The sequence below is a fragment of the Telmatherina bonti genome (assembly GCF_933228915.1).
Source record: "Telmatherina bonti genome assembly, chromosome: 9".
In the NCBI taxonomy this organism is placed as follows: Eukaryota; Metazoa; Chordata; class Actinopteri; order Atheriniformes; family Telmatherinidae; genus Telmatherina; species Telmatherina bonti.
This window is the reverse complement of record NC_136627.1, coordinates 27791774-27804624: the sequence shown is the minus strand read 5'-3', so window position 1 is coordinate 27804624 and position 12851 is coordinate 27791774.

Sequence of the window (12851 nt, the reverse complement as noted above, 5' to 3'; positions counted from 1 at the left end):
TTATGTGAATAGCATCTGAAACGAAGTAAAGGAAATTCTGCTAAGTGATCTCTTGATTCAGCAGGTGATGGTTTGATGTTTGCAAACTGCTTAGAGCTGCCCTGTTAGACCATTTTAGACTTAAATCATTATCTGGGGAAAAAGAAGATGCATTTTTCTGTGAAAACAGGCCCGTTTATCTTGTCGGGAGAAAACAAGGTGATGATGGAGGATAAAAAAAAAAAAGTTAGTGGCTTAGTTAGGTTGGAAGTCATTGTGCAGCTATGGCATATATGTAATTTTGTGAACGAGTGACTGGTAAAACTTTGACATAATAGAAGTAAAATCGATGCATTGGTTATTTCTGTTCCTCCAACTGAGGTCAGTTTGCTTCTGTTGCTTCACTGTACCGAGGCGTCCCACCACAGAGCAGCTCTTTACTGGGATGCTCCTTGGTTCCACCAGTTGAGGTGTTGGGAGAGAAAATAACGGCCAAGCTCTCATCCATGTTGGAAAAATGGCAAAAACAAAAAGGTAATCTAAAATAGATGTAATATAACTCATCCAAGAAATCATGAAGATGAAAACATTTCTATCAAAAAAAAGTCCCCTAAAGTTGCTCATTTTATTTTTAACAATAATTCCAGTGAATATTTGAATGGTTATATTTGGCAGATATGAGATGACTACCTTTTACAGTCAACCTCATGGTAAAAGTTTGGGTGTGTTTATGGATGAATTAAATCAGATAAGCTTCAGCTTTGTGTGTCTTTGCTCTTTTTCTTTCTTCCCATTTGAAGCAGCTTAGTAAGGTACAATCCTTCCAGACAAAGATTCTGAGAAACCTTTGCTCAGTATCCTCCAGCTGGACCTTTGCAACTCCATTTAATTATAGTTTAGAGCCTTCATCTCTTTAGCACAAGCAGCTTGTTCAGAACACAGCCATTTGTATATTAATCAGGCAGAGATGATGTGGTCACATCACCGCTGTGGCTTCCTGGTAGTTTTAGGAAAGATGGAAATGGTATTGCTCCATCATAGCTGCTACACGGGAAGTCCCACATTCCATGCTCAAATCCAGATTAAAACTCCTCAAACACTTTCTGATTTTCACTTTAAAACCTCTGGCTTCTAAACACATTTGAGCTTTACATTTATTTAAACATTTTACTTTTCACTCTCCATTTATAACCAGCAATCAATAAAAGATCATATATCAGGAGGTCTTGTACAATTATAACAAATCACATATAAGAAACTGAAGTATCAATCTTTGTGTAATCTTCAGTGAATTTTCTGAACAGAAATGAGAGCACAATTACCAAATGTTCTCATAGCCGTTCATTAAAAGCATCTACATAAATCAGAACCTGAATCATGCAAATTGTAGCATCACCAGAAATGAGCCAGTTGTGCAGACTGCTGAATGGTAGTCAGCACAAATCAATTTCAAATCTACAAGAGTAGCGTCAAAAAATTGTGTACGAGCTTTGTAAGAGCGTTGCCAATTAAGGAGATGATCTGTTTGCCAAATGAGCCGCTGCCAGGAGGTTTGACGCAACGTCTTACATCATGTCACCTAACTGCCATATGGTTTCAACATGCTCAGAGAAAACACATCCACTCCAATAAAACAGAAGCATCCAAAAACTTCCCCTCATCCAGCTCTTGGAAAATAAAATGGGATCCGTTTAAATGAGAATGCTTCTGAAGTGTTGTGATTGTTCTGATGGGGTAACTATGCTGATTACCCTCCCACCCCACCATCCGCTCTCATCCACCAAGTACTAGACATACTTATTACCATGATTGGTCCTTGCAAAGCACATTATTCAGTACACATGTAAGTATGAATATAAATTTCATTGCAACTCTGTCCTCAGGATCACAAGCTGACATAGTCCAGCATATATTCACCTTATGTTGGTGGATTTTTAGAAAATATAATCAGCTGCATGTAGGTAGGTGTGGAAGTTTATACAAGACATGATCCGTTTTGCCTGTTTTGTAAGACAAATTTTGACTTAAATTAAAGGTTAATCTGATATGGTTACACCTAAAGCCCTTCCAGTTTTCTTTTAGTCTAGAAAAATGAATGAATTATGCGTAGCTGAGAAAGAAAACATGCAAAATGCCATGGATGTTTTTTTTGTCTTGGCCTGCTGAACTACACAGGAACCTAATCACAAACTGATGTAGACATTGTAGAATATTTCTTTCTGATATGTTAAGGTGTGTTTCTTGGCTATATAAGGTTATTGCAATTAAACATCAGAATAAAAATGACCTGATTATCTCACTACTGGCTGTGCTATAACTGAGCCATCAGTGGGTTTCTCCACTTGGCATTTTTGTGAATCAGTGTGGCTGAGCGAAGAGGACTGCATGATTGTTGCTCTTAATAATGCTAGTCACTGCACATATTGGTAAACTGCAGGCATCGATGCTGTTTTGTCATTGATTGCTGCAGTGGTATGTTCATTTGTTTTAATGAGGTGCTTATTGGCTTGACATTTTCTCTGTCGGTACAGGAAAATATGAGCCTCCCATAAAGATGGGCATAAATTAATTCTGAAACTGCAGATAAGATCAGGCGCCTATGGCAAGTCGTCTTTCTGCCTTTGGCTTCAAGTCTTGTTGATCATAACTATCTTCTTAAAATCATATACCGCTTGGTCAAATGTTAGGCTTTGCATAATAACAGTGTTTTAAAACATATTTAAAGTTCCATGAAGGAGCACAATGTTGGAAAAGGCAGCTAAAGTTATATATAAATCTCTGCTGGCATAAATTAGGCTTATAATATCAAAGGCTTTGATACCTGGCGGGTTGAACATTAACATATATGCTGTGTTTGACATTTTTTTTAAAACTATTATGATGGTAACTACATGAGAAATAAGTTGCAGAGGACTCTGTAAGCTGTTTGTCAAGTTGGTGTGTGTGTGGTATTGATGTGTGCTTTATACCCAGTTCCACTGAGACCATACAAACTGAATTTCATGCTATGCTGTAGTGTCACGCAGGCGTTAGAACAGTCTCGCTGTGTAACAAGTCCCAGAAACAGAATCATCAGTCTGCCCTTAAATACAGTGAGGTGCTTTAGTACTGGCACCTTGTTCCCAGGATATCCTTAACCCTTTCATGTGTACTGGTCACCATGGTGGACATCTATTTACAAGCTTTTCTTCTTGTCTTTTTGTGAATGATGATAGTATATTTGTACATGAGTGGATGTTAGTGAGTCATCCAATACATTACAGTTTATTGAAGAATAAAAAAAAACAATTGAACATAAATGCATACACAAATGCATTTTTAACAAATAAAAAAAGGAAATTAGGAACTATATTTTTATAAAATATTTTCAACATGATTATATATAATTTTATAAAAAATATATAAAAATACAGTGGAAAAAAAACAACAAATCAAATCAATTTAGAATATCACTAATAAGCAAAAAAAAAAAAAAGATCATTGTATGTCTATATAGGGAAAATACTGTCTTAAAAAATGTTGCATGGTTTTTAACACATTCATAAAAGGGTGAAAGAATGAAGAAACACTGCTTGTCATTTAGCAGAATCTTGGGCCTCAGCCAGTAAGATGTTTCTTTTTGGCTTTCCATTTTTATTCTTATTAGCGGAACTTATTGTTTGGACCTGAAACTGTTCTGTGTGTGAGAAGGCGCGTCGCCCTGACAGAGGGAAAATTGGGCAGTAGCAGCAGTCCTGGGGTGCTCCTTCATCTGAATGTTTTTAAGATTTAAGGAGTGTTGTTTCCTCCCTGCGTCAGGCTGCTTGGACTACTGGCCCCTCAGAATGGCTCTGAGACTTCAAGGGTTAATGACTCAACAGACTCACATGTCTAGACTGTACATCTACATGGCAGCAGGACAGGAAGTGTTATGCTTAGGCTGTGGAGCCCCCACACTACCAGGAAATTTCAGACGAGTTAGCTATAGTTATATGCTGTCTTGTAGAAGAAGATTGCATGTTTTGCAGACTTTTATACCACATTTCCCTCATTTTGAAAATCAAACTAATTTAACTGATTAACTTGTTTACATGTGTCTTGTCTCAGATTTTCTGTTAATTTCAAAAACAAATTCAATATGCCATTCATACATTGCTCTTCATATTAAATAAGTGATACTTTTTCTGAATTTGCTGTGCCATTATGTTTACAAACTAGAGCCCAAGTGACACAGTATGATCCAAGCTAATTACAAATAATCCTAATGAATATGTGTACTTCATTTACAGTGAACGAAGGGATCAAACACCAGTAATAGTTAAGCATCAGTGGTCCCCAAATGAAACTGTGCTTAGAGCCTGATAAAGACCTGGACTCTGAGGAACATGCTGACCAAACATCGGTTGGGTAAATGCAGCAGGGGTTTATTTTATTTTGCTCTCCGCAGCTGTTCTGGTGAAAGAGAGAATGTGTGTGAACTGCAGATAGGAAAAAAATTGCACCAACAGTCAAAAATGTCAGGCAGGTAAAAGGCAGATTGTTGCAATAATTGTTACAATAATTGATCAAAATAAAAAGCCATTGTTGCTGGTGAGACGCAATGCAGATTGAATGTGTTGATAAAAACACATCTTAGGCTGCGTCTCTGTTTCCAGTTTAATTGGATTCCTAAATAAATAGTTTCGATTGTCCTCACAAGCTTTAGATTAGAAGCCCATGTAGCCAGTTTGTTCCGTCATCATCTCTGCTTGTCATGTCGAGAAGTCCTAAAAAACACACTTTGTGTCAGCAACAATGAAGGGTTTTCAGTTTTGTTTTCTTCCTTCCTTCTTGCTGCTCTCAGTGAGATTTTAGACTAAGGATGCATCAGCTTTGCACAAAAGATGAGAATGCTGTTTGTGTCTGTCGAATGTCTCAAGACTGTGTATGTTATTTGGTTTAAATACTTACATTCTGAGAAATTGTTTCTTTTTTATCTGTTATTCCACCTTAATCCTCTCTCATTCCCTAAAATGTTCAGGTGATCACCTGTTTTGGGAGCAGATGAGTTATTGTAATATTTTACCAGATTTTTTCCCCCCACCTTGTTTCACTTTACCTCTAAGTTTTTCTTTATTTCTTTATTTGTTTAGCGCAACTTTTCCTTTCATTCTTGTTATGTAATGTAAATCTATCGGGCTTCCAGCTCTACAGTACAGCTTACAGTAAAGCAGCTTAGTAACGGCTGTAGTAATAAATCATAAGTAAATGTCAAAATTATGGTTGACAGTTATGGTTTACTAGAAAACATTTCTGAATCCCCCCTAAGATGTTCTCTCCTTTTTTCTGCTCTGCTAGAGAGCTTCTTTCAGTCAACTGCTTGTGTCCAAAATCAATATAACAGCAGCAGTGCAAGCAATCTCATTTTGATATATAACAATACAGTACATGTATCCTTTTGACCAATATGCGTCCTGCAGCTTATTCTCCTTTTTTTTCTCTTTCTCGAAGAATCAGCAACAGGAGGGTGCTCTCAGTGGCGCTGCTAGAATATTTTTTCATGTACTCATTACGTTGAGATGGAAAAAAATATATATATATAAAAGGGAAAACATCAAAGGTTCAGCACGTCACTGAAATTACCATTCTACTATGGTTTCCAATATCAAAATAACTTTGAAGTTCCATGTTGCGCTTTTGTAAACCTCACAAAGGAACCAGCACCCCGTGCTTCATGATGTGCCGGGCTTCATTCCGTATGTACAGGTGCAGGTGACCTTGTCTACGTTCTCTTTAATTGGATGACCCATTGCTTTGAATAAAGGCTGTATCGCAAGTGAATGCTCAGGAGTGGCATCATCTCCGAGTTCACTGAAATGTCAAGGTAACAAATGATTACACAGTCCAAGGAAAGGAGCTAAAAGACTGCCGGAGACAGTCAGTTTTTTGGTTTCATGTGTTTGTTTCTCCTCGTCTCCGTGAGAGACGCACAACCTCCCTGAATAAAGTCAGAGCGCCATGTATGTGTTAGGTCAGTACTTCATCACTGGATTCTTGCGCATCATCACTCCATCCACCTTTCATATCTATCCTTTTTCCTCCCTCCCCCCTCTCTGTCTACTCTTACACCACTTTTCAGTCCTCTTTAGTCTCCATACAGACATTTTGAATGGTCCCTGAGGAGTATGGTTGGATGTGCTTTTTAGTTATGTAACTGGGCCTTTTATTGTACCGTTTGTGTCACACTTTCCCTCTCTCCTGTTTTTACTTTCTCATCTTCACTTTTTCACACTTAGGACATTATGCTTTAATTTAAAAAAAAACAAAAAACTGGTGGAGCTCCCTACAGACTTGAGTATGTGACCTCTTATGGGTCTGTCTGTGTACATTTGCATGTACCTCAAGGACACCAGAGGGATAGACTTTGCATCAGTTCAATCTCTCTCCCTTCCTTTCCCCCCCTGTGCATCTTTATCTCTGTACATCCTTCTGTCTCTGTATTTATAGAATTCCTCAGTGTGGAGTTGCACTTTTAGCATTTCCTTTTTACATTGTTATTCTCTGTTTCCTGAAAATGTCTCTTCTGTGAGTGCAGCACATAATCGCCTCATGTGCAATGGGAGTACAAGTGGAGCTCATGCATTCAAACTTATTTCTTTGAATTTATGCCTAAGTCTATTTTGAATTTAAAAAACAAACAAACAAACAAAAAAACAAAAAAAACCTTTAAAAAAGTTTATTTCTCTGTTTCTGCCCAAGATTCAGATCATATCTCCATGCCAAGCATGCTGGGCTGAGCAGAGAAGGGAAGAGCTTATCTTTAGAAGCGTCTACAATACAGTTTGTCTCAGTAGTCCAGCCCTCTGAGTGCTCAGGGTTATGTGCTGTGGTGACAGAGTAATTTGTTTCTTGTATCTGCACTACGCTCCATTTACGCAAACCTTTTTCAAGTCACATCTCGCCCACCAAAGTGAAAAGCAATTGGCTTCTTTACTTACTTCCAGTGGAACCTTCTCTTGTTTCTGGAATAAGATGAAAAGAAGGGGGAGTCAGGGAGAGTGACTTTGCTGCCTCTGGAGCTGACAGAGAGTTGCAACGGCAGATTTACATGCTTCCTGCTGGAGATGATATTTTGACATCCTTTTACAGATCCTCTGAAGATGAGGCTGAAGCTGGAGAGGCCACGCAGTCAGTCATGCGAATGCAGCGAAAATGGAAAAAAAAAAAAAAAAACCCACAAAAGCCGCTGAAAAACTAAAGCTGCTGTTAAATGAAAAGCAAAATTCTTTCAAGATTTCTTTTGTCCTGTTTGTTCAAATGTGTTCTCTTTATATCAATTTCTTATTTTTAATATTCTCTTTAGAGACTATTTTAGAGCCCTTTTTTTTTTTTATATTATCAAAATGACATCCACACACCACCATAAAACCCTTGCTGTGTCTCATGCTGTGCTTTCACCTCGTTGGCTGAAAGCTGTGTCAGTTCCATGTCAGGACTGTCTTCACCAAACACATCATGTCGAGATTGAAGTTAGGAAACCATTCCCACTGACTCATGGTTGTTTTTTGTTTCTCCATGCTCTGTGACTTTTAAAACTATAGTTGAGTCTTCCTGCAACCAGCTCTCTCACACAATCTGAAGAAACAGTGCTGCAGATGCGCTACACAGCCTTCAAGGTGCATCAGCTTCTGCCTTGCCAACTCTGTGGCTTTAATTTAAGCGGATACCCCAGAGCTATCATTTCACATCATTGCTTACAAGTCATTGTGACTGCATTTAACTGATAAAATCAACAAACTAATAATATAGAGGGAGAAGCCAAAGGATGTTTTCTGACAATCACTGATGTGGGAAAATTAAGGTAATGTGCAACATTTCTAAGAGGAGCTATAATTAAACAAGAACAGCATTTGCCAACAGTGTATTTTCTGAAAAGATGCATGCATGTCTGTAGAAGAAGAGATAACGCCGCTGTTTTGAGAATGTCTCCTCAAGCCAGCAGTGGCCTCAGCAAACACTCACTGTCTTTGCCTAATTGAAGTCCAGATTTTTTACCTCAAAATGACCCGTTTACTGATCAGTTTGTGGGGATTTTGTGTTGCGGTAGCCGTTGGGGAGAATTTAATGGTCTGGGCATGTGGGCAATACTAGACTGCTTATGCAATCTGTGGCTTCACCACTGAAGCAGGCAGAAAGTGTAATAAGGGCAGATAAGCAAAGGGAAAATGTCACATTTGAACCCACGGACACGTCTGCTGGTGGCTTTTCAGCAGGAAGCAAAGCGGTGGGACGGTGTGACACCAGGACTTACATGCACCCATCTAGGCCAGGTGGAGTTATGTCTGGGACAACATCTAAATCCCCTCTTTCATGCCTGCCAGCTCTGGATTCAACAACAACCCTTTAAGACTCAAGTTTTCTACCGCATGTAAGACAAAGACCACGTGACGATCCTATACCACATTGTATGCACTGACTTATCCTAATACACACACACACACACACACACACACACACACACACACACACACACACACACACACACACACACACACACACACACACACACACACACACACACACACAAAGCCCAGGATCTGGTGTCAGGGCCAGCAGCGCTTCAATCACTGGGGATTCCAAAAGACTTTCTCTCTCTCGCTTATAAATAAAATAGTGTTGTACAAAGGTTAAAGGCCTTCTGTAAAAAAAAAAGTTACAAGGGCATATGAAAGCTTTTATTTTGCAGAACATTTTATGTGAGGTAAAGACCAGAAATCAAAACGTACCAACTGTTGCCACAGTGATAAACTAAATTAAAAGTTGTTCCATAGATTTTGTTTCTTTAACTCTTAAACTTGTCCCATGACAGAACAGAGACTATATACAGTTATGTTACATCACCAGTTTAATATTACGACTTTGTTTCCTACTAATCAGGATTTCTAAGATGATTTGGCACCGCAAGCGCCTCTAAATATTTATAAAGCTTCGGTTTGTGTTGCAGGAAATGAAGCCAGTTAAATAAAACCAGAATGGTACAGTCTAAAACTTGGTTATTGGTTAAAAGAAATGAGTATGAAAAGGGTGTTTACTGAATAAAAGAATGATTATTATTTAAAAAGTAAATTATTTTAAGTTGTTTCTGTTTCTATATCTGATATTTTTTCTGATGAGCCAAATAGGAGACTATACATGGCAAAGCACTGCTGCTGTATATCACATAATATTTTCTTAATGACTTCTACTTCACTGACCTGTAAAACTTTAAATGATCTTCTTTTTCTGTGGTTTCCATGCCTGATATCAGAGTAAATTGTCAGCGTCTTACCCCCGTTTGCAGCTCCAGTGGAGTGAGCAGATTCAAAGCTCTGCACTCAGTCAACAGACTCTCGAACTGAATTGCTTTAATGAGCAATTAACCTTCTGTGGTCAACTGAGGTGAAATTTAAGCATCTGTTTGTGTAGAAGCACTTATTCCCAACAAGTCAGACTCGGAACTCGCTGCTATATTTCTGGCTGGAAAATAGTGGAAAGCGTCATAGTCCAGGCTCAAACAACATGCCAACCTTAGGCCCTTTCTTTAAACTAAATTTTTAACAATTTTCCATTCAAGTATTTCACAATGCTTGTGTGTATTTCTCCACTCGTTTTCCTGATGTTCACAAGTATCTTTTTAAAATGGAACCTTTTAATCTATTTTGGCCATAAAATCCCAAATTTGGCTCTCACAACCTTCATCATGCCTGTCTTCATACTGTCATGTAAAAGTCATTAGTCTATTTTTAAAAGGAGTGCATGCTTGTTTGTTCCTGAAATTCTTTTTTGTATAAAATGTTGCTTAAAAGGAAAAATATTAATAAAGTTCAACACTTAAAGACTGAAACAGGTGTTATGTTGCCCAAGTTACACAGATAAAAAAGAAAGTAAAATATTCCTTTTAGTATACCTGCAACATATAGAAATGCTCAGAATCCAACATAACAAAGCAGGAATTGCATCTTTCAGGTCTGAAGAACTGTTACTGAACTAGAGAGCCTTTTTGGGGGGCTTTGATTTTCCTTCTTGCAGGCTAAATGGGAACCCCCACATGGTACTGAAATTGGCCTTACAAATATTGACATAGCTGTCAGCCTGTCTAATCCATAAAAATAGCTTTCTGAGCCTACAGGGACAACATTTTTCATTTTTACACCTAATGACATGGCAGGTTCTTCTGGAACAGGCAGCTGCAGAACTGGAGGAATTTCTGTTAAAGCGTTTTTTTTTTGTTTTTTTTGGTTGATTTTTTTTTTTTGCAGGATAAGTCAGAGTTAGTCAAACGGCACCAATTAACAAGACCACCAGGCATTTTATGCCCTGTACTGTTTGACAAGATCCTTTGTGTATTTCTAGCTTCTGTTATCTCATAATAAACCCACCAAAACCAAAAATGTATCACGTTAACAAAGTTGTTGAAAGTATTCCTATTATAACTGGTACAAACGTCACGCACGCTCCACTTGTAAAGCTGAGCAAAGACATAAACCTTATATGCAAACACATTTCATATTTGGCATGGTTATTGTGACACAGAGACAATGAATGAGTTGAAATCACATTTCTATGCCATCTCTAGGTATGTTTGCTTTAGAAAACACTAAGTTCTATCCACAAAGCTGTCTGGTGAGAGTTCTTTAAAAGCAAGCCTCCATGTAATTAAACTCAGTGTGTTTTTGCTTTGAACCGTTATGACAGAGCACTCTGTTAATATAGTTTATACATGTTGTGCTTGTGTGTGTGTGTGTGTGTGTGTGTGTGTGTGTGTGAGCACCTATTGACTAGATCTCATCAAGCAGCAGACAACAGAGAGAGAGTAAACTGTCTGAATGGCAGCCCAGCAAGATATAATCCCCATTCTACTCTTTTCAAGGTATTGATTTGGCTAAATTGATAATAGCTTGGAATGGCTTTTCAGTGGACTATTGGATGAACAGAAATGGAGTGGTAGCATTATATAACAGGTCATTAGGGTTGGGCAGAGATATGTCCCTGCCAAGACGACAAGTGAACAGAGGCCTGTCCTGAGCAACAACTGAATGATGAGGGCTGAACAAACCCATGCAGACTCGTCTCTTTTAACAGCAACAGCTAACACAGATGGATGATGTGTGTGGCTAAAAAACCCTGAAGCAATTTAAATCAGAAACCTGTAGAACATCGCAGCTCCATCATAACATCGCCACACACACGCACAGTTGTTGATAACTTCTCATGTCCAGAATTACTGTAATTTAAATCAGCACAGATAAAAGGCTTTGAAGTTGCATAGCAACTCTGACCAGCACTGCTGACCAGTGGGAGTCTTTGGACTGGGCTGCCTTTGTTACTGTCAGACTCACCACAACTATTCCACCACTGAAGAAGAAAGATGCTGCCAAAGCTAACATTTAGTTATTGCAACATCACTTTGTATCAGTCCAGTGACTTTAGGATTATGTGGAAATGCATGAGTCCCCACTTTGTTTTTTTTTTTTTTTGTTTTTTTTTTGTTTTTTTTAAAAGTAAAGGTGAGGTAATCCTGCAGCTGTGATGTGCATATGTTGCTGGCAAAATAACTATGCCACAGGACACAAGGCAATAACATGTACCTGTTGGTTGATGCAAACACAACTGAGAGCTTATTGATATGTGAGCGTTGTCACATTGAGGTGGACGTCAGTATGGACCTCTGGAAGGAGAAAATTACAGGTTATACAGTATGTACCCCAGCAGCAATACCTGCAGTTGTACTGAAACAGCAGCAAACATCGTGGACAAAGAAACAAGAACACAATGCAGAAAAAAAAGGAAAAACAAATAAAACAATGTGAAGAAGAAATGCGGGGATATAAAGGAACAGCTTAAGGCCCAAAGCCTAAAATGTTATACGGTTAAATTATGGTTCTGCTCAGGGTTGGACATGTGGCTGCAAGTGGATCTGTTGTGCGACTGTGTAGTGATTTTTCTTTTATAAGTGTTATCCACTGCTGACTATTAGCACTGAGAAATGTTATAGTTTAAATATACTGAACTGATAAAAGTGTGTATGACTCAAATCTAACCAGAAAATTGTGGAATCTTTCAAGTAGCAGTGATGTAAAATCTCTGAAAGAAAACATGAAGCCAGTGGTTGATACGTTTTTTTTTTTTTTTTTTTAATGCGAAACAAACCTCACTGATTGATTAATTATTTAGTTTCTTCCTGAAAGTGGTGAATCACAGAACCGGGACAAAAAAGTGAAAATACTCCCGTTGCTGTATCTTTAAGTAGCGCAATCGAGACTAGTGATCCCTTCACAAAATAACAATGCTTCATTTGTCAAAAAAAATGTTCTGAGCTTTAAATTTAATGCCCTTTATCGGTGGCTTATATTTGCTTTGCAGACACATTCAGACACAAAAGCAAACACTAAGTACTGCTCAGTATTAACACATAAAAAAATCAGCGGACTTGGTGAAGCTTGAGTGCAGTGAAAACATGGCATTTGTTTCCTGTTGCAGAAAACTGGGCAGAAAATATGCCTTTGTTTATTTTTATTTCAGTCCAATTAAAATTAGCATTGTGGTTAGTGCATATCATGCCCTGCTGACCCCTTACAGCATAAAGACTGAACACTGGAAATGATGAGTGGCAGAGAGAAAACCTCTCACCTGTGGGTTGCAGGCCTCTGTCATGCTTAACGTATGTATATGTGACACATGCTGACAAAATGCTTAGTTCGCTGTGGGGGTGTGGAGGAACATTTGACCTGATCTCTGTCAGCGGTGCTGACTGCTCAAAATGAACATCTCTTTAAGTTCCTCAGGTGCTCTTTTGTGTGCATTTCCAATGATATGTGGATTACGGGAAAGATAGAATAAACTCCATGTACCCCCCCCCCCCCCCCAAAAAAAAT